Source organism: Somniosus microcephalus, chromosome 3 (genome assembly GCF_052327205.1).
Source record: "Somniosus microcephalus isolate GS21.2 chromosome 3, FLI_Smic_1.0, whole genome shotgun sequence".
Lineage (NCBI taxonomy): Eukaryota > Metazoa > Chordata > Chondrichthyes > Squaliformes > Somniosidae > Somniosus > Somniosus microcephalus.
In genome coordinates this window covers 220157442-220177944 of record NC_140989.1, presented here as the reverse complement: position 1 = coordinate 220177944, position 20503 = coordinate 220157442, and positions in this window count along the sequence as shown.

Below are 20503 nucleotides of genomic sequence, written 5' to 3'. Positions count from 1 at the left end.
GGGGCGCAGTGTACAGAGGGCACTGTGTACAGAGAGGGCACTGAGTACAGAGAGGGCACTGTGTACAGAGGGGGCACTGTGTACAGAGGGGGCACTGTGTACAGAGGGGGCACTGTGTACAGAGGGGGCACTGTGTACAGTGAGGGCACTGTGTACAGAGGGGTCACTGTGTACACAGGGGGCACTGTGTACAGAGGGCATTGAGTACAGAGAGGGCACTGTGTACAGAGAGCGCACTGCCTACAGAGGGCACTGTGTACAGAGGGGACACTGTGTACAGAAGGGGCACTGTGTACAGAGAGGGAACTGTGTACAGAAGGCATTGAGTACAGAAAGGGCACTGTGTACAGAGAGGGCACTGTGTTCAGAGAGAGCACTGCCTACACAGGGCAATGTTTGCAGAGGGCACTGTGTACAGAGGGGGCACTGTGTACAGAGGGGGCACTGAGTACCGAGGGGGCACTGTGTACCGAAGGGGCACCATGTACAGAGGGGGCACTGTGTACAGAGAGGGTGATGTGTACAGAGGGCACTGTGTAAAGAGGGGGCACTGTGTACAGAAGGGGCACTGTGTACTGAGGGGGCACTGTGTACCGAAGGGGCACTGTGTACAGAGGGGGCACTGTGTATGGAGAGGGGACTGTGTACAAAGGTGCCACTGTGTACAGAGGGGGAAATGTGTAAAGAGGGCACTATGTACAGTAACGGCACAGCATACAGTGGGCACTGTGTACAGAGAGGGCACTATGTACAGTAAGGGCACTGTGCACAGAGGGCACAGTGTAATTAGAGGGCACTGTGTACGGAGTGGGCACTGTGTACAGTGAGGTCACTGTGTACAACGGGTACTATGTACAGTGAGGGTAATGTGTACAGAGCACACTGTGTACAGAGAGGGCAATGTGTACAGAGGGTGCACTGTGTACAGAGAGGGCACTGTGTTCAGACAGGGCACTGCCTACAGAGTGCATTGTTTACAGAGGGCACTGTGTACAGAGAGGGCACTGTGTACAGAGTGAGCACTGTATACGGAGAAGGCACTGTGTACAGAGGGCACTGAGTACAGAGGGGCACTGAGTACAGAGAGGGCACTGTGTACATGTGTCACTATGTACTGTGAGGGCACTGCATACAGAGGGCACTAAGCACAGAGAGGGCACTGAGTACAAATGGGGCAATGTGCATGGAGCGAGGACTGTGTACAGAGGTGCCACTGTGTACAGAGGGGGAACTGTGTAAAGAAGGCACTATGTACAGTAAGGGCACTGCGTACAGAGAGGGGACTGTGTTCAGAGAGGGCACTGCCTACAGAGGGCACTGTTAGCAGAGGGCACTGTGTACAGAGAGGGCACAGTTTACAGAGGGGGCACTGTGTACAGAGGGTACAGTGTACAGCGCGGGTACTGTTTACGTAGACAGGAATGTGGACAGAGGGCACTGTGTACAGAGGGCCATTGAATACAGAGAGGGCACTGTGTACAGAGGAGGCAGTGTGTGCAGAGGGCACTGTGTACAGAGGGCATTGTGCAATGAGAGGGCGCTGTGTACAGCAGGGGCACTGTGTACAGAGAGGGCACAGTGTACAGAGGGGGCACCGTGTACAGAGAGGGCACTGTGTACAGAGGGCACTGTGTAAACAGGGGGCAGTGTGCACAGAGAGAGGACTGTGTACAGAGGGCGCTGTGTAAAGAGAGGGCACTGTGTACGGAGTGGGCACTATGTACTGTAAGAGCACTGTGTACAGAGAGGGCACTGTGTACAGAGAGGGCACTGTGTACAGAGACGGCAATGTGTAAAGCAGGCACTGTGTAAATAGGGGACACTGTGTGCAGTGGGCACTGTGTACAGAATGCATTGTGTACAGTGGGCATTGTGTAGAATGAGGGCATTATGTACAGAGTGGGCAGTATGTGCGGTGGGCAATGTGTACAGAGAAAGCATTGTGAACAGAGGGACACTGCGTGCAGTGGGTACTGTGTACAGAGGGCACTGTGTACAGAGGGGACACTGTGTACAGAGGGGGCACTGTGTGCAGTCGGCACTGTGTACAGTGAGGGTAATGTGTACAGAGCACATTGTGTACAGAGAGGGCAATGTGTACAGAGGGTGCACTGTGTACAGAGAGGGCACTGTGTACACAGAGGACACTGGGCATGTAGAGGGCACTGTTTACAGAGGGGGCACTATGTACAGAGGGCACTGTGTACAGAGTGGGCACTGAATACAGAGCTGGCACTGTGTACAGAGGGCACTGTGCACAGAGAGGGGACTGTGTCCAAAGGGCACTGATTACAGAGAGGGCACTGTGTGCAGAGGGAGCACTGTGTACAGAGGGGAACTGTGTAAAGAGGGCCATATATACAGTAAGGGCACTGCGTACAGAGAGGGCACTGTGTTCAGAGAGGGCACTGCCTACAGAGTGCATTGTATACAGAGGGCACTGTGCACAGAGAGGGCACTGTGTACAGAGTGAGCACTGTATACGGAGAAGGCACTGTGTACAGAGGGCACTGTGTACAGAGGGCACTGAGTACAGAGAGGGCACTGTGTACACGTGTCACTATGTACTGTGAGGGCACTGCATACAGAGGGCACTAAGCACAGAAAGGGCACTGTGTTCAAATGGGGCACTGTGTATGGAGAGGGGACTGTGTACAGAGATGCCAATGTGTACAGAGGGGGAACTGTGTAAAGAGGGCACTATGTACAGTAAGGGCACTGCGTACAGATAGGGGACTGTGTTCAGAGAGGGCACTGCCTACAGAGGGCACTGTTTGCAGAGGGCACTGTGAACAGAGAGGGCACTGTTTACAGAGGGGGCACTGTGTACAGAGGGTACTGTGTACAGCGCGGGTACTGTTTACGTAGACAGGACTGTGGACAGAGGGCACTGTGTACAGAGGGCCATTGAATACAGAGAGGGCACTGTGTACAGAGGAGGCAGTGTGTGCAGAGGGCACTGTGTACAGAGGGCATTGTGCAATGTGAGGGCACTGTGTACAGCAGGGGCACTGTGTACAGAGAGGGCACAGTGTACAGAGGGGGCACCGTGTACAGAGAGGGATCTGTGTACAGAGGCCACTGTGTAAAGAGGGGGCACTATGTACTGTAAGAGCACTGTGTACAGAGAGGGCACTGTGTACAGAGAGGGCACTGTGTACAGAGACGGCAATGTGTAAAGCAGGCACTGTGTAAATAGGGGACACTGTGTGCAGTGGGCACTGTGTACAGAATGCATTGTGTACAGTGGGCATTGTGTAGAATGAGGGCATTATGTACAGAGTGGGCAGTATGTGCGGTGGGCAATGTGTACAGAGAAAGCATTGTGAACAGAGGGACACTGCGTGCAGTGGGCACTGTGTACAGAGGGCACTGTGTACAGAGGGCACTGTGTACAGAGAGGACACTGTGTACAGAGGGGGCACTGTGTGCAGTCGGCACTGTGTACAGAGGGAGTACTGTGTACAGACAGGGCACATTTACAGAGGGGACAATCTGTACAGAGGGTACTGTGTACAGAGGGCATTGTTTACGGAAAGGGCGCTTTGTACAGAGAGGGCACCGTGCACAGAGAGGGCACTGTGTAAAGATGGCACTATGTACAGTAAGGGCATGGTGTACAGAGAGGCCACTGAGTACAGAGAGCACTGTGTACAGATCGGGCACTGTGTAGAGATGGAATTGTTTACAGAGGGCAGCTTGTTCAGAGCGTTCATTGGTTAAAGAGAGCCCTGTGTACAGAGGGCATTGTGTACAGTGAGGGCACTGTGTACAGAGAGGTCACTGTTTACAGAGGGCACTATGTTCAGAGAGCACTGTGTACAGAGGGGGCACTGTTTAGTTGTGGCACTGTGTACAGAGGACACGGTGTTCAGAGGGGCACTGTGTACAGAGAGGACACAGTGTACAGAGAGTGCAGTGTGTACAGAGGGCACTGTGTACAGAGGGCACTGTGTACAGAGAGGACACTGTGTACAGAGGGGGCACTGTGTACAGAGGGCACTGAGTACAGAGGGCACTGTGTACAGAGAGTAAACTGTATACATAGAAGGCACTGTGTACAGAGGGCACTGTGTACCGATTGGGCACTGTGTACGGAGAGAGGACACTTTACAGAGGGCAGTGAGTACAGTGGGGGCATTGAATACAGAGAGTTTACTGTGTACAGAGGGGGCACTTTGTACAGAGCAGGAACTGTGTGCAGAGGGGCCACTCTGTACACATGTCACGATATACAGTGAGGGCACTGCATACAGAGGGCAGTAAGTACAGAGAGGAAATGTGTACAGATGGGGCACTGTGTTTGGAGAGGGGACTGTCTACAGAGGGGACACTGTGTACAGAGGGGGAACTGTGTAAAGAGGGCACTATGTACAGTAAGGGCACTGCGTACAGAGGGCACTGTGTACAGAGAGGGTACTATTTACAGTAAGGGCACTGGGTACAGAGGGCACAGTGTAATTAGAGGGCACTGTGTACAAAGTGGGCACTGTGTACAGTGAGGGCACTGTGTTCAGAGAGGGCACTGCCTACAGAGGGCACTGTTTACAGAGGGCAATGTGCAGAGAGAGGGCACTGTTTACAGAGGGCCAATGATTATAGAGAGGGCACTGTGTAGAGAGGGGGCAGTGTGTGCAGAGGGCACTGTGTACAGAGGGCATTGTGTAATGAGAGGGCACTGTGTACAGCAGGGGTACTGTGTACAGAGAGGGCACTGTGTACAGTGGGGGCACTGTGTACAGTGGGGGCACGGTTTACAGAGGGCGCTGGCTACAGAGGGGCCAGTGTGTACAGAGAGGGCCCTGTGTACAGAGAGGGCACTGTGTACTGAGAGGGCACTGTGTACAGAGGGCATTGGGTACAGTGAGTGCACTGTGTACAGAGGGCACTGTGGACAGAGGGCATTGGGTACAGTGAGTGCACTGTGTACAGAGAGATCATGGTGTACAGAGGGCACTATGTACAGAGTGCACGGTGTACAGAGGGGGCACTGTGTAGATGGTGCACTGTTTACAGAGGGCACTGTGTTCAGAGCAGGCACAGTGTACAGTGAGGGCACTGTGTACAGAGGGCACTGTGTAATTGGGCACTGTGTACAGAGAGGACACTGTGTACAGAGAGGGCACTGTGTACAGAGGGCATTGTGTTCAGAGCGGGCACTGTGTACAGTGAGCGCACTGTGTACAGAGGGCACTGGGTAAAGGGACATTGTGTAGAGTGTGGGCGCTGTGTACAGAGAGGACACTGTGTAAAGAGGGCACTGGGTACAGAGAGGGCACTATGCACAGAGTGGCCACTGTTTACAGAGGGCAGTCTGTACAGAGAGGGCACTGTGTACGAAGAGAGGACTGTGTACAGAGGGCACTCTGTACAGAGGGGGCACAGAGTACAGAGAGGGCACTGTCTACAGAGGGGTCACTGTGTACAGAGGGCACTGTGTACAGAGTGCATTGTGTATTGAGAGGGCACTGTGTACAGAGTAGCCACTGTGTACAGAGGGGGCACTGTGTACAGAGGGGGCACTGTGTACAGAGGGTGACACTATGTACAGAGGCCACTGTGTACAGAGGGGGCACTGAGTATGCAGAGGGGGCACTGTGTACAGAGGGCACAGTGTAAAGAGCGCATTGTGTACAGTGAAGGCACTGTGTAAAGAGGGGCGACTGTGTGCAGAGGGCACTGTGTACAGAGAGGGCAAGATGTACAGAGAGAGCTCTGCGTACATAGGGGGCAATGTTTACTGAGGGAACTGTGTACAGATGGGGCACTGTGTAAAGTGAGGGCACTGTGTACAGAGGGCACTATGTAAAGTAAGGGCACTGTGAACAGATGGCACTGTGTTCAGAGAGGGCACTGTGTAGAGAGAGGGCACAGTGTACAGAGAGGGCACAGTGTAGAGAAGGGGCACTGTGTGCAGTGAGGGCACTGTGTTCAGAGGGGTCACTGTGTACAGTGAGGGCACGGTGTACAGATGGGGCACTGTGTACAGTGAGGGCACTGTGTACAGAGGGCATTGTGTACAGTGAGGGCATTGTGTACAGTGAGGGCACTGGGTACAGAGGGGGCACTGGGTACAGAGGGTACTATGTTTTGAGGTGGCACTGTATACAGTGAGGGCACTGTGTACAGAGGGTACTGTGGACAGAGGGCATTGGGTACAGTGAGTGCACGGTGTACAGAGAGGTCATGGTGTACAGAGGGCACTATGTACAGAGGGCACGGTGTACAGAGGGGGCACTGTGTAGATGGGGCACTGTGTCCAGAGGGCACTGTGTTCAGAGCGGGCAATTTGTAAAGTGAGGGCACTGTGTACAGAGGGCACTGTGTAAAAGGGCATTGTGTACAGTGAGGGCACTGTGTACAGAGAGGACACTGCGTACAGAGATGGCAGTCTGTACAGAGGGCACTGTGTAAAGAGGGCACTGTGTACCGAGAGGGCACTGTGCACAGAGTGGCCACTGTGTACAGAGGGCACTGTGTAAAGAGGGGGCTCTGTGTACAGAGTGCAATATGTACAGAGGGGGCACTGTGTACAGAGAGAGGACTGTGTACAGCGGGCACTCTGTACAGAGGGGGCAGTGAGTACAGAGAGGGCAATGTGTACAGAGGGGGCACTGTGTACAGAGAGAGGACTGTGTACAGCGGGCACTCTGTACAGAGGGGGCAGTGAGTACAGAGAGGGCACTGTGTACAGAGGGGCCACTGTGTACAGAGGGGACACTCTGTACAGAGGGCACTGTGTACAGAGGGGGCACTGTGTATAGATGGCACTGTGTACAGAGTGCATTGTGTATTGAGAGAGCACTGTGTACAGAGGGGCCACTGTGTACAGAGGGGACACTCTGTACAGAGGGCACTGTGTACAGAGGGGGCACTGTGTATAGACGGCACTGTGTACAGAGTGCATTGTGTATTGAGAGAGCACTGTGTACAAAGGGGACACTGTGTGCAGAGGGGGCAATTTGTACAGAAGGCACTGTGTAAAAATGGCAGTATGTACAGTAAGGGCACTGTGTATAGAGAGGGAATGGTGTAGAGAGTGGGCACTCAGTACAGACAGGGCAGTGGGTAAAGAGTGCACTATGGATAGAAGGGGCACTGTGTACAGAGAGGACACCATGTAAAGAGGGCAATAATTAGAGAGTGCACTGTGTACAGAGAGGGCACTGTTTACAGAGGGGCAACTGTGTGCATAAAGGGAACTGTGTAAAGAGGGCACTGAGTACAGAGAGGGCACTGTGTACAGAGGGGGCACTGTACAGAAGGAGCACTGTGTACAGAGGGGGCACTGTGTGCAGAGGGCATTGAGTACAGAGAGGGCACTGTGTACAGAGGGGGCACTGAGAACAGTGAGGGCATTGTGTACAGAGGGGGCACTGTGTACAGAAGGGGCACTGTGTACAGAAGGTCACTGTGTACAGAGGGGGCACTGTGTACAGAGGGGGCACTGTGTGCAGAAGGGGCACTGTGTACCGAGGGGGCACTGTGTACCGAAGGGGCTCTATGTACAGAGGGGGCACTGTGTACAGAGGGGGCATTGTGTACAGAGAGGGCACTGTGTAAAGAGAGAGCAATGTGTGCTGATGGCACTGTGTACAGAGGGCACAATATAGAGTGAGGGAAATGTGTACAGAGGACACTGTGTACAGAGAGGGCACTGTGTACAAAGGGGGCACTGTGTGCAGAGGGGGCACAATATGAAAAGGTTACTATGTACAATAAGGGCACTGTGTACAGAGAAGGCATGGTGAACAGGGGGCACTGTGTACAGTTAACACTTTGTACAGAGGGCACTGTATACTAAGAGGGCATTGTTTACAGAGTGCACTGTGTATGGAGGGCAGTGTGTACAGAGGGCACTGTCTAAAGAGAGTGCACTGTGTACAGAGGGGGCACTGTGTACAGGGAGGGCACTGTATAAAGAGGGGGCACTGTGTATAGAGAGGGCAGTGTGTAAAGTGGGCAATATGAACAGAGGGCTCTGTGTACAATGGGGGCCACTGTGTACAGTGAGGGCACAGAGTACAGCGGGCACTATACACAGTGAGGCAAATGTGTACAGAGGGCACTGTGTACAGAGAGGGCACTGTGTACAGACAGGGCACTGTGTACAGAGGGTGCACCGTATACAGAGAGGGCAATGTGTGCAGAGTTTGCACTGTGTAAAGAGGGCTCTACATACATTAGACACTGTTTACAGAGAGGGTACTGTGTATTGAGGGTACAATGTACAGTAGGGGCAAGGTGTACAGAGACAGCACGGTGTACAGAGAGGGCATGGTGTACTGAGAGCGCACTGTGTACAGATGGTGCACTGTGTACAGAGGTGACTTTGTACAGAGGGGCGCAGTGTACAGAGGGCACTGTGTACAGAGAGGGCACTGAGTACAGAGAGGGCACTGTGTACAGAGGGGGCACTGTGTACAGAGGGGGCACTGTGTACAGAGGGGGCACTGTGTACAGAGGGGGCACTGTGTACAGTGAGGGCACTGTGTACAGAGGGGTCACTGTGTACAGAGGGGGCACTGTGTACAGAGGGCATTGAGTACAGAGAGGGCACTGTGTACAGAGAGCGCACTGCCTACAGAGGGCACTGTGTACAGAGGGGACACTGTGTACAGAAGGGGCACTGTGTACAGAGAGGGAACTGTGTACAGAAGGCATTGAGTACAGAAAGGGCACTGTGTACAGAGAGGGCACTGTGTTCAGAGAGAGCACTGCCTACACAGGGCAATGTTTGCAGAGGGCACTGTGTACAGAGGGGGCACTGTGTACAGAGGGGGCACTGAGTACCGAGGGGGCACTGTGTACCGAAGGGGCACCATGTACAGAGGGGGCACTGTGTACAGAGAGGGTGATGTGTACAGAGGGCACTGTGTAAAGAGGGGGCACTGTGTACAGAAGGGGCACTGTGTACTGAGGGGGCACTGTGTACCGAAGGGGCACTGTGTACAGAGGGGGCACTGTGTATGGAGAGGGGACTGTGTACAAAGGTGCCACTGTGTACAGAGGGGGAAATGTGTAAAGAGGGCACTATGTACAGTAACGGCACAGCATACAGTGGGCACTGTGTACAGAGAGGGCACTATGTACAGTAAGGGCACTGTGCACAGAGGGCACAGTGTAATTAGAGGGCACTGTGTACGGAGTGGGCACTGTGTACAGTGAGGTCACTGTGTACAACGGGTACTATGTACAGTGAGGGTAATGTGTACAGAGCACACTGTGTACAGAGAGGGCAATGTGTACAGAGGGTGCACTGTGTACAGAGAGGGCACTGTGTTCAGACAGGGCACTGCCTACAGAGTGCATTGTTTACAGAGGGCACTGTGTACAGAGAGGGCACTGTGTACAGAGTGAGCACTGTATACGGAGAAGGCACTGTGTACAGAGGGCACTGAGTACAGAGGGGCACTGAGTACAGAGAGGGCACTGTGTACATGTGTCACTATGTACTGTGAGGGCACTGCATACAGAGGGCACTAAGCACAGAGAGGGCACTGAGTACAAATGGGGCAATGTGCATGGAGCGAGGACTGTGTACAGAGGTGCCACTGTGTACAGAGGGGGAACTGTGTAAAGAAGGCACTATGTACAGTAAGGGCACTGCGTACAGAGAGGGGACTGTGTTCAGAGAGGGCACTGCCTACAGAGGGCACTGTTAGCAGAGGGCACTGTGTACAGAGAGGGCACAGTTTACAGAGGGGGCACTGTGTACAGAGGGTACAGTGTACAGCGCGGGTACTGTTTACGTAGACAGGACTGTGGACAGAGGGCACTGTGTACAGAGGGCCATTGAATACAGAGAGGGCACTGTGTACAGAGGAGGCAGTGTGTGCAGAGGGCACTGTGTACAGAGGGCATTGTGCAATGAGAGGGCGCTGTGTACAGCAGGGGCACTGTGTACAGAGAGGGCACAGTGTACAGAGGGGACACCGTGTACAGAGAGGGCACTGTGTACAGAGGGCACTGTGTAAACAGGGGGCAGTGTGCACAGAGAGAGGACTGTGTACAGAGGGCGCTGTGTAAAGAGAGGGCACTGTGTACGGAGTGGGCACTATGTACTGTAAGAGCACTGTGTACAGAGAGGGCACTGTGTACAGAGAGGGCACTGTGTACAGAGACGGCAATGTGTAAAGCAGGCACTGTGTAAATAGGGGACACTGTGTGCAGTGGGCACTGTGTACAGAATGCATTGTGTACAGTGGGCATTGTGTAGAATGAGGGCATTATGTACAGAGTGGGCAGTATGTGCGGTGGGCAATGTGTACAGAGAAAGCATTGTGAACAGAGGGACACTGCGTGCAGTGGGTACTGTGTACAGAGGGCACTGTGTACAGAGGGGACACTGTGTACAGAGGGGGCACTGTGTGCAGTCGGCACTGTGTACAGTGAGGGTAATGTGTACAGAGCACATTGTGTACAGAGAGGGCAATGTGTACAGAGGGTGCACTGTGTACAGAGAGGGCACTGTGTACACAGAGGACACTGGGCATGTAGAGGGCACTGTTTACAGAGGGGGCACTATGTACAGAGGGCACTGTGTACAGAGTGGGCACTGAATACAGAGCTGGCACTGTGTACAGAGGGCACTGTGCACAGAGAGGGGACTGTGTCCAAAGGGCACTGATTACAGAGAGGGCACTGTGTGCAGAGGGAGCACTGTGTACAGAGGGGAACTGTGTAAAGAGGGCCATATATACAGTAAGGGCACTGCGTACAGAGAGGGCACTGTGTTCAGAGAGGGCACTGCCTACAGAGTGCATTGTATACAGAGGGCACTGTGCACAGAGAGGGCACTGTGTACAGAGTGAGCACTGTATACGGAGAAGGCACTGTGTACAGAGGGCACTGTGTACAGAGGGCACTGAGTACAGAGAGGGCACTGTGTACACGTGTCACTATGTACTGTGAGGGCACTGCATACAGAGGGCACTAAGCACAGAAAGGGCACTGTGTTCAAATGGGGCACTGTGTATGGAGAGGGGACTGTGTACAGAGATGCCAATGTGTACAGAGGGGGAACTGTGTAAAGAGGGCACTATGTACAGTAAGGGCACTGCGTACAGATAGGGGACTGTGTTCAGAGAGGGCACTGCCTACAGAGGGCACTGTTTGCAGAGGGCACTGTGAACAGAGAGGGCACTGTTTACAGAGGGGGCACTGTGTACAGAGGGTACTGTGTACAGCGCGGGTACTGTTTACGTAGACAGGACTGTGGACAGAGGGCACTGTGTACAGAGGGCCATTGAATACAGAGAGGGCACTGTGTACAGAGGAGGCAGTGTGTGCAGAGGGCACTGTGTACAGAGGGCATTGTGCAATGTGAGGGCACTGTGTACAGCAGGGGCACTGTGTACAGAGAGGGCACAGTGTACAGAGGGGGCACCGTGTACAGAGAGGGATCTGTGTACAGAGGCCACTGTGTAAAGAGGGGGCACTATGTACTGTAAGAGCACTGTGTACAGAGAGGGCACTGTGTACAGAGAGGGCACTGTGTACAGAGACGGCAATGTGTAAAGCAGGCACTGTGTAAATAGGGGACACTGTGTGCAGTGGGCACTGTGTACAGAATGCATTGTGTACAGTGGGCATTGTGTAGAATGAGGGCATTATGTACAGAGTGGGCAGTATGTGCGGTGGGCAATGTGTACAGAGAAAGCATTGTGAACAGAGGGACACTGCGTGCAGTGGGCACTGTGTACAGAGGGCACTGTGTACAGAGGGCACTGTGTACAGAGAGGACACTGTGTACAGAGGGGGCACTGTGTGCAGTCGGCACTGTGTACAGAGGGAGTACTGTGTACAGACAGGGCACATTTACAGAGGGGACAATCTGTACAGAGGGTACTGTGTACAGAGGGCATTGTTTACGGAAAGGGCGCTTTGTACAGAGAGGGCACCGTGTACAGAGAGGGCACTGTGTAAAGATGGCACTATGTACAGTAAGGGCATGGTGTACAGAGAGGCCACTGAGTACAGAGAGCACTGTGTACAGATCGGGCACTGTGTAGAGATGGAATTGTTTACAGAGGGCAGCTTGTTCAGAGCGTTCATTGGTTAAAGAGAGCCCTGTGTACAGAGGGCATTGTGTACAGTGAGGGCACTGTGTACAGAGAGGTCACTGTTTACAGAGGGCACTATGTTCAGAGAGCACTGTGTACAGAGGGGGCACTGTTTAGTTGTGGCACTGTGTACAGAGGACACGGTGTTCAGAGGGGGCACTGTGTACAGAGAGGACACAGTGTACAGAGAGTGCAGTGTGTACAGAGGGCACTGTGTACAGAGGGCACTGTGTACAGAGAGGACACTGTGTACAGAGGGGGCACTGTGTACAGAGGGCACTGAGTACAGAGGGCACTGTGTACAGAGAGTAAACTGTATACATAGAAGGCACTGTGTACAGAGGGCACTGTGTACCGATTGGGCACTGTGTACGGAGAGAGGACACTTTACAGAGGGCAGTGAGTACAGTGGGGGCATTGAATACAGAGAGTTTACTGTGTACAGAGGGGGCACTTTGTACAGAGCAGGAACTGTGTGCAGAGGGGCCACTCTGTACACATGTCACGATATACAGTGAGGGCACTGCATACAGAGGGCAGTAAGTACAGAGAGGAAATGTGTACAGATGGGGCACTGTGTTTGGAGAGGGGACTGTCTACAGAGGGGACACTGTGTACAGAGGGGGAACTGTGTAAAGAGGGCACTATGTACAGTAAGGGCACTGCGTACAGAGGGCACTGTGTACAGAGAGGGTACTATTTACAGTAAGGGCACTGGGTACAGAGGGCACAGTGTAATTAGAGGGCACTGTGTACAAAGTGGGCACTGTGTACAGTGAGGGCACTGTGTTCAGAGAGGGCACTGCCTACAGAGGGCACTGTTTACAGAGGGCAATGTGCAGAGAGAGGGCACTGTTTACAGAGGGCCAATGATTATAGAGAGGGCACTGTGTAGAGAGGGGGCAGTGTGTGCAGAGGGCACTGTGTACAGAGGGCATTGTGTAATGAGAGGGCACTGTGTACAGCAGGGGTACTGTGTACAGAGAGGGCACTGTGTACAGTGGGGGCACTGTGTACAGTGGGGGCACGGTTTACAGAGGGCACTGGGTACAGAGGGGCCAGTGTGTACAGAGAGGGCCCTGTGTACAGAGAGGGCACTGTGTACTGAGAGGGCACTGTGTACAGAGGGGCCAGTGTGTACAAAGAGGGCACTGTGTACAGAGGTCACTGTGTACTGAGAGGGCACTGTGTACTGAGAGGGCACTAATACAGAGAGGGCAATTTGTACAGATGGGGCACTGTGTTTGGAGAAGGGACTGTCCACAGAGGGGCCACTGTGTACAGAGGGGGAACAGTGTAAAGAGGGCACTATGTACACTAAGGGCACTGTGTACAGAGGGCACTGTGTACAGAGAGTGCACTATTAACATTAAGGGCACTGTGTACAGAGGGCACAGTGTAATTATAGGGCACTGTGTACAAAGTGGGCACTGTTGTACAGTGAGGGCACTGTGTTCAGAGAGGGCACTGCCTACAGAGGGCACTGTTTACAGAAGGCACTGTGTAGAGAGAGGGCACTGTTTGCAGATGGCGCACTGTGTACAGAGGGTACTGTGTACAGAGCGGGCACTGTTTCCGGAGAGAGGACTGTGTACAGAGGGCACTGTGTACAGAGGGCCACGGAGTACAGAGAGGGCAGTGTGTGCATAGGGCATTGTGCACAGAGGGCATTGTTTAATGAGAGGGCACTGTGTACAACAGGGGCAATGTGTACAGAGAGGGCACTGTGTACAGTGGGGGCACTGTGCACAGATGGGGCACGGTGTACAGAGGGCACTGTGTACAGAGGGGCAGTGTGTACAGAGAGGGCCCTGTGTACAGAGAGGTCCCTGTGCACCGAGAGGGCACTGTGTACAGAGGGGACACTGTGTACAGAGGTCACTGTGTACTGAGAGGGCACAGTGTAAAGAGCGCACTGTGTACAGAGAGGGTAATGTGTACAGAGATGAAACTCTGCACAGGTGTGGCATTGTGTAGAGCAGGCAATTTGTACAGGGTAGGCACTGTGTACAGAGGGGCACTGTGTACAGATGGGGCACTGTGAACAAAGGGAGAACTGTGTACAGAGAGGGCACTGTGTCCAGAGGGGGCACTGTGTCCAGAGAGGGCACTGTGTACAGAGGGCACTGTGTACAGAGGGCATTGTGTACAGAGAGGGCACTGTGTACAGAGGGCACTGTGTACAGAGGGCCACGGAGTACAGAGAGGGCAGTGTGTGCATAGGGCATTGTGCACAGAGGGCATTGTTTAATGAGAGGGCACTGTGTACAACAGGGGCAATGTGTACAGAGAGGGCACTGTGTACAGTGGGGGCACTGTGCACAGATGGGGCACGGTGTACAGAGGGCACTGTGTACAGAGGGGCAGTGTGTACAGAGAGGGCCCTGTGTACAGAGAGGTCCCTGTGCACCGAGAGGGCACTGTGTACAGAGGGGACACTGTGTACAGAGGTCACTGTGTACTGAGAGGGCACAGTGTAAAGAGCGCACTGTGTACAGAGAGGGTAATGTGTACAGAGATGAAACTCTGCACAGGTGTGGCATTGTGTAGAGCAGGCAATTTGTACAGGGTAGGCACTGTGTACAGAGGGGCACTGTGTACAGATGGGGCACTGTGAACAAAGGGAGAACTGTGTACAGAGAGGGCACTGTGTCCAGAGGGGGCACTGTGTCCAGAGAGGGCACTGTGTACAGAGGGCACTGTGTACAGAGGGCATTGTGTACAGAGAGGGCACTGTGTACAGAGATGGCACCGTGTACAGGTGTGACAGAGTGTACAGTGTGCAATTTGTAGAGAGTGGGCACTGTGTACAGAGGGGCACTGTGGACAGATGGGGCACTGTGAACAGCGGGGGCACTGTGAACAGCGGTGGCACTGTGAACAGAGAGGGCACTGTGTACAGATGGCACTGTGTACAGAGGACACTAAATACAGTGAGGGAAATTTGTACAGAGGCACTGTGTACAGAGAGGGCACTGTGTACAGAGGGGGCACTGTGTACAGAGAGGACACTGATTTAAGTGGGCACTATGTACAGAAAGGCTCTGTGTACATAGAAGGCTTGGTGTACAGAGGTGACACTGTGTACAGAGAGGGCAGTGCGTAAAGAGGGCACTATGAACAGCTGGGTTACAGTTTACAGAGAGGGCATGGTGTACAGAGTGGGCAGTGTGAACAGAGAGGGCACTGTGTAAAGCGGGCATTATATACAGAGGGCACTGTGTACAGAGGGGGCATTGTGTACAGAGGGACCACTTTGTATATAGGGCAGTACATACAGTGAGGGAATTGTGTACAGAGGGCACTGTGTACAGAGAGGGCACTGTGAACAAAGGGAGCACTGTGTACAAAGCAGGCACTGTGTACAGAAGGCACTGTATACAGAGGGCGCTTTGTACAAAGCGGAAATTGTGTATTAAGGAGGCACTGTGAACAGAGGGGGCAATGTGTACAGGGAGGGCAATGTGTACAGAGGGCACTGTGTACAGTGGGCACTACGTACAGTGAGGGAAATGTGTACAGAGGGCACAGTGTACAGAGGGGGAATGGTGTGCAGTGAGGGCACTGTGTAAAGAGAGTACTGTGTAAAAAGAGGGCACTGTAAACAGAGGGGGCAATGTGTACAGAGGGCACTATATGCAGTGACGAAAATGTTTACAGAGGGCATTGTATACAGAGAGGGCAATGTGTACAAAGGGGGCACTGTGTACAAAGGGGGCATTGTGTACAGAGAGGGCACTGTGTACAGAGAGGGTAATGTGTACAGAAGGCACTACATACAGTGAGGGAAATCTGTACAGAGGGCAATGTGCACAGAGAGGGCATGGTGTAAAGCAGGCACTGTGTACAGTGGGGGCACTGTGTACAGTGGGGGCATGGTGTACAGAGGGCACTGGGTACAGAGGGGCCAGTGTGTACAGAGAGGGCCCTGTGTACAGAGAGGGCACTGTGTATCGAGAGGGCACTGTGTACCGAGAGGGCACTGTGTACAGAGGGGACACTGTGTACAGAGGTCACTGTTTACTGAGAGGGCACTGTGTACAGAGAGCACTGTGTACAGGGAGGGCACTGTGTACAGAGATGAGAATCTGCACAGGTGTGGCAGTGTGTAGAGTGGGCAATTTGTACAGGGTAGGCACTGTGTACAGAGGGGCACGGTGTACAGATGGGGCACTGTGAACAGAGGGGGCACTGTGTATAGAGAGGGCACTGTGTCCAGAGAGGGCACTGTGTACAGAGGGCACTGCGTACAGAGGGCATTGTGTAGAGAGAGGGCAATATGTACAGAGAGGGCACGGTGTACAGAGGGCACTGTGCATTGAGAGGGCATTGTGTACAGTGATTGAACTGTGTACAGTGGGGGCATTGTGTACAGAGGGCACTGTGTACATAGGGACCATTGTGTACAGAGAGGGCCCTGTATACAGAGAGGGCACTGCATACCGAGAGGGCAGTGTGTACAGAGGGGGCAGTGTGTACGGAGGGCTCTGTGTACTGAGAGGGCACTGTGTACAGAGGGCAGTATGTACAGTAAGGGCACTGTGTACAGAGGGCACGGTGTATAGATGGCACTCTGTACAGAGAGGTCACTGTGTGCAGAGAGTGCACTGTGTACAGAGGGGGAAATGTGTACAGAGAGGGCACTGTGTAAAGACCGCACTATGTACATTAATGGTACTGTGTAGATAGAAGGCTTGGTTTACAGAAGTAGCACTGTGTACAGAGAGGGCCCTGTGTACAGAGAGGGCACTGTGTACCGAGAGGGCACTGTGTACAGAGGGGCAATGTGTACAGAAGTCATTGTGTAATGAGAAGGCACTGTGTACAGAGGGCACTGTGCACAGAGGGCACTGCGTACAGTGGGGAGCACTGTGTACAGTGGGGGCATTGTGTACCGAGGGCACTGTGTACAGAGGGGCCAGTGTGTACAGAGAGGGCCCTATGTACAGAGAGGGCACTGTGTACAGAGAGGGGACTGTGTACAGAGGGGGCACTGTGTACAGAGATCACTGTGTACAGTGAGGGCACTGTGTACAGAGGGCACTGTGTACAGAGAGGGCATTGTGTACAGAGATGACACTCTGTACAGCTGTGGCAGTGTGTAGAGCGGTCAATTTGTGTAGAGTAGGCACTGTGCACAAAGGGGCACTGTGTACAGATGGGGCACTGTGAACAGAGGGGGCACTGTGTACAGAGAGGGCACTGTGTCCAGAGAGGGCACTGTGCACAGAGGGCACTGTGTACAGAGGGCATTTTGTACAGAGAGGGCCCAGTGTACAGAGAGGGCACCGTGTACAGGTGTGACAGCGTTTACAGTGGGCAATTTAGAGAGAGTGGGCACTGTGTACAGAGGGGCACTGTGTACCGATGGGGCACTATGAACAGCAGGGGCACTTTGCACAGCGGGGGCACTGTGTCCAGAGAGGGCACTGCGTACAGATGGCACTGTGTACAGAGGACGCTAAATACAGTGAGGGAAATTTGTACAGAGGCACTGTGTATAGAGAGGGCACTGTGTACAGAGGGGGCACTGTGTACAGAGAGGACACTGATTAAAGTGGGCAGTATGTACAGTAAGGCTCTGTGTACATAGAAGGCTTGGTGTACAGAGGGGACACTGTACAGAGAGGGCTGTGCGTAAAGAGGGCACTATGAACAGCTGGCGCACTCTTTACAGAGAGGGCATGGTGTACAGAGGGGGCAGTGTGAACAGAGAGGGCTCTGTGTAAAGAGGGCATTATATACAGAGGGCACTGTGTACAGAGGGGCCACTTTGTACATAGGGCAGTACATACAGTGAGGGAATTGTGTACAGAGGGCACCGTGTACAGAGGGGGCACTGTGTACAGAGAGGGCACTGTGTCCAGAGAGGGCACTGTACACAGAGGGCACTGTGTACAGAGGGCATTGTGTACAGAGAGGGACCTGTGTACAGAGAGGGCACCGTGTACGGGTGTGACAGCGTGTACAGTGGGCAATTTAGAGAGAGTGGGCACTGTGTACAGAGGGGCACTGTGTACAGATGGGGCACTGTGAACAGCGGGGGCACTGTGAACAGCAGGGGCACTGTGTCCAGAGAGGGCACTGTGTACAGATGGCACAGTGTACAGAGGACACTAAATACAGTGAGGGAAATATGTACAGAGGAACTGTGTATAGAGAGGGCACTGTGTGCAGAGTGGGCACTGTGTACAGAGAGGACACTGATTAAAGTGGTCAGTATGTACAGTAAGGCTCTGTGTACATAGAAGGCTTGGTGTACAGAGGGTCACTGTGTACAGAGAGGGCTGTGCGTAAAGAGGGCACTATGAACAGCTGGCGCATTGTTTACAGAGAGGGCATGGTGTATAGAGGGGGCAGTGTGAACACAGAGGGCTCTGTGTAAAGAGGGCATTATATACAGAGGGCACTGTGTACAGAGGGGCCACTTTGTACATAGGGCAGTACATACAGTGAGGGAATTGTGTACAGAGGGCACTGTGTACAGAGAGGGCACTGTGAACAAAGGGAGCACTGTGTACAAAGCAGGCACTGTGTACAGAAGGCAATGTCTACAGAGGGCGCTGTGTACAGAGCGGGCATTGTGTACGAAGGAGGCATTGTGTACAGAGGGCGCTCTATGTACAGAGAGGGCACTGTGTACCGAGAGGGCACTGTGTACAGAAGGGGCACTGTGTACAGAGATCACTGTGTACAGTGAGGGCACTGTGTACAGAGGGCACTGTGTACAGAGAGGGCATTGTGTACAGAGATGACACTCTGTACAGCTGTGGCAGTGTGTAGAGCGGTCAATTTGTGCAGAGTAGGCACTGTGCACAAAGGGGCACTGTGTACAGATGGGGCACTGTGAACAGAGGGGGCACTGTGTGCAGAGAGGGCACTGTGTCCAGAGAGGGCACTGTGCACAGAGGGCACTGTGTACAGAGGGCATTGTGTACAGAGAGGGCCCAGTGTACAGAGAGGGCACCGTGTACAGGTGTGACAGCGTGTACAGTGGCCAATTTAGAGAGAGTGGGCACTGTGTACAGAGGGGCACTGTGTACAGATGGGGCACTGTGAACAGCGGGGGCACTTTGTACAGCGGGGACACTGTGTCCAGAGAGGGCACTGTGTACAGATGGCACTGTGTACAAAGGACACTAAATACAGTGAGGGAAATTTGTACAGAGGCATTGTGTATAGAGAGGGCACTGTGTACAGAGGGGGCACTGTGTACAGAGAGGACACTGATTAAAGTGGGCAGTATGTACAGTAAGGCTCTGTGTACATAGAAGGCTTGGTGTACAGAGGGGACACTGTGTACAGAGAGGGCTGTGCGTAAAGAGGGCACTATGAACAGCTGGTGCACTGTTTACAGAGAGGGCATGGTGTACAGAGGGGGCAGTGTGAACACAGAGGGCTCTGTGTAAAGAGGGCATTATATAGAGAGGGCACTGTGTACAGAGGGGCCACTTTGTACATAGGGCAGTACATACAGTGAGGGAATTGTGTACAGAGGGCACTGTGTACAGAGGGGGCACTGTGTACAGAGCGGGCACTGTGTCCAGAGAGGGCACTGTGCACAGAGGGCACTGTGTACAGAGGGCATTGTGTACAGAGAGTGCCCTGTGTACAGAGAGGGCACCGTGTACAGGTGTGACAGCGTGTACAGTGGGCAATTTAGAGAGAGTGGACACTGTGTACAGAGGGACACTGTGTACAGATGGGGCACTGTGAACAGCGGGGGCACTGTGAACAGCAGGCGCACTGTGTCCAGAAAGGGCACTGTGTACAGATGGCACTGTGTACAGAGGACACTAAATACAGTGAGGGAAATATGTACAGAGGCACTGTGTATAGAGAGGCCACTGTGTGCAGAGTGGGCACTGTGTACAGAGAGGACACTGATTAAAGTGGGCAGTATGTACAGTAAGGTTCTGTGTACATAGAAGGCTTGGTGTACAGAGGGGACACTCTGTACAGAGTGGGCTGTGCATAAAGAGGGCACTATGAACAGCTGGCACATTGTTTACAGAGAGGGCTTGGTGTACAGAGGGGGCAGTGTGAACACAGAGGGCTCTGTGTAAAGAGGGCATTATATACAGAGGGCACTGTGTACAGAGGGGCCATTTTGTACATAGGGCAGTACATACAGTGAGGGAATTGTGTACAGAGGGCAATGTGTACAGAGAGGGCACTGTGAACAAAGGGAGCACCGTGTACAAAGCAGGCACTGTGTACAGAAGGCAATGTATACAGAGGGCGCTGTGTACAGAGCGGCATTATGTACGAAGGAGGCATTGTGTACAGAGGGCGCACTGTGTACAGAGAGGGCAATGTGTACAGAGGGCACTGTGTACAGTAGGCACTACGTACAGTGAGGGAAATGTGTACAGAGGGCACAGTGTACAGAGGGGGAATGGTGTACAGTGAGGGCACTGTGTAAAGAGAGTACTGTG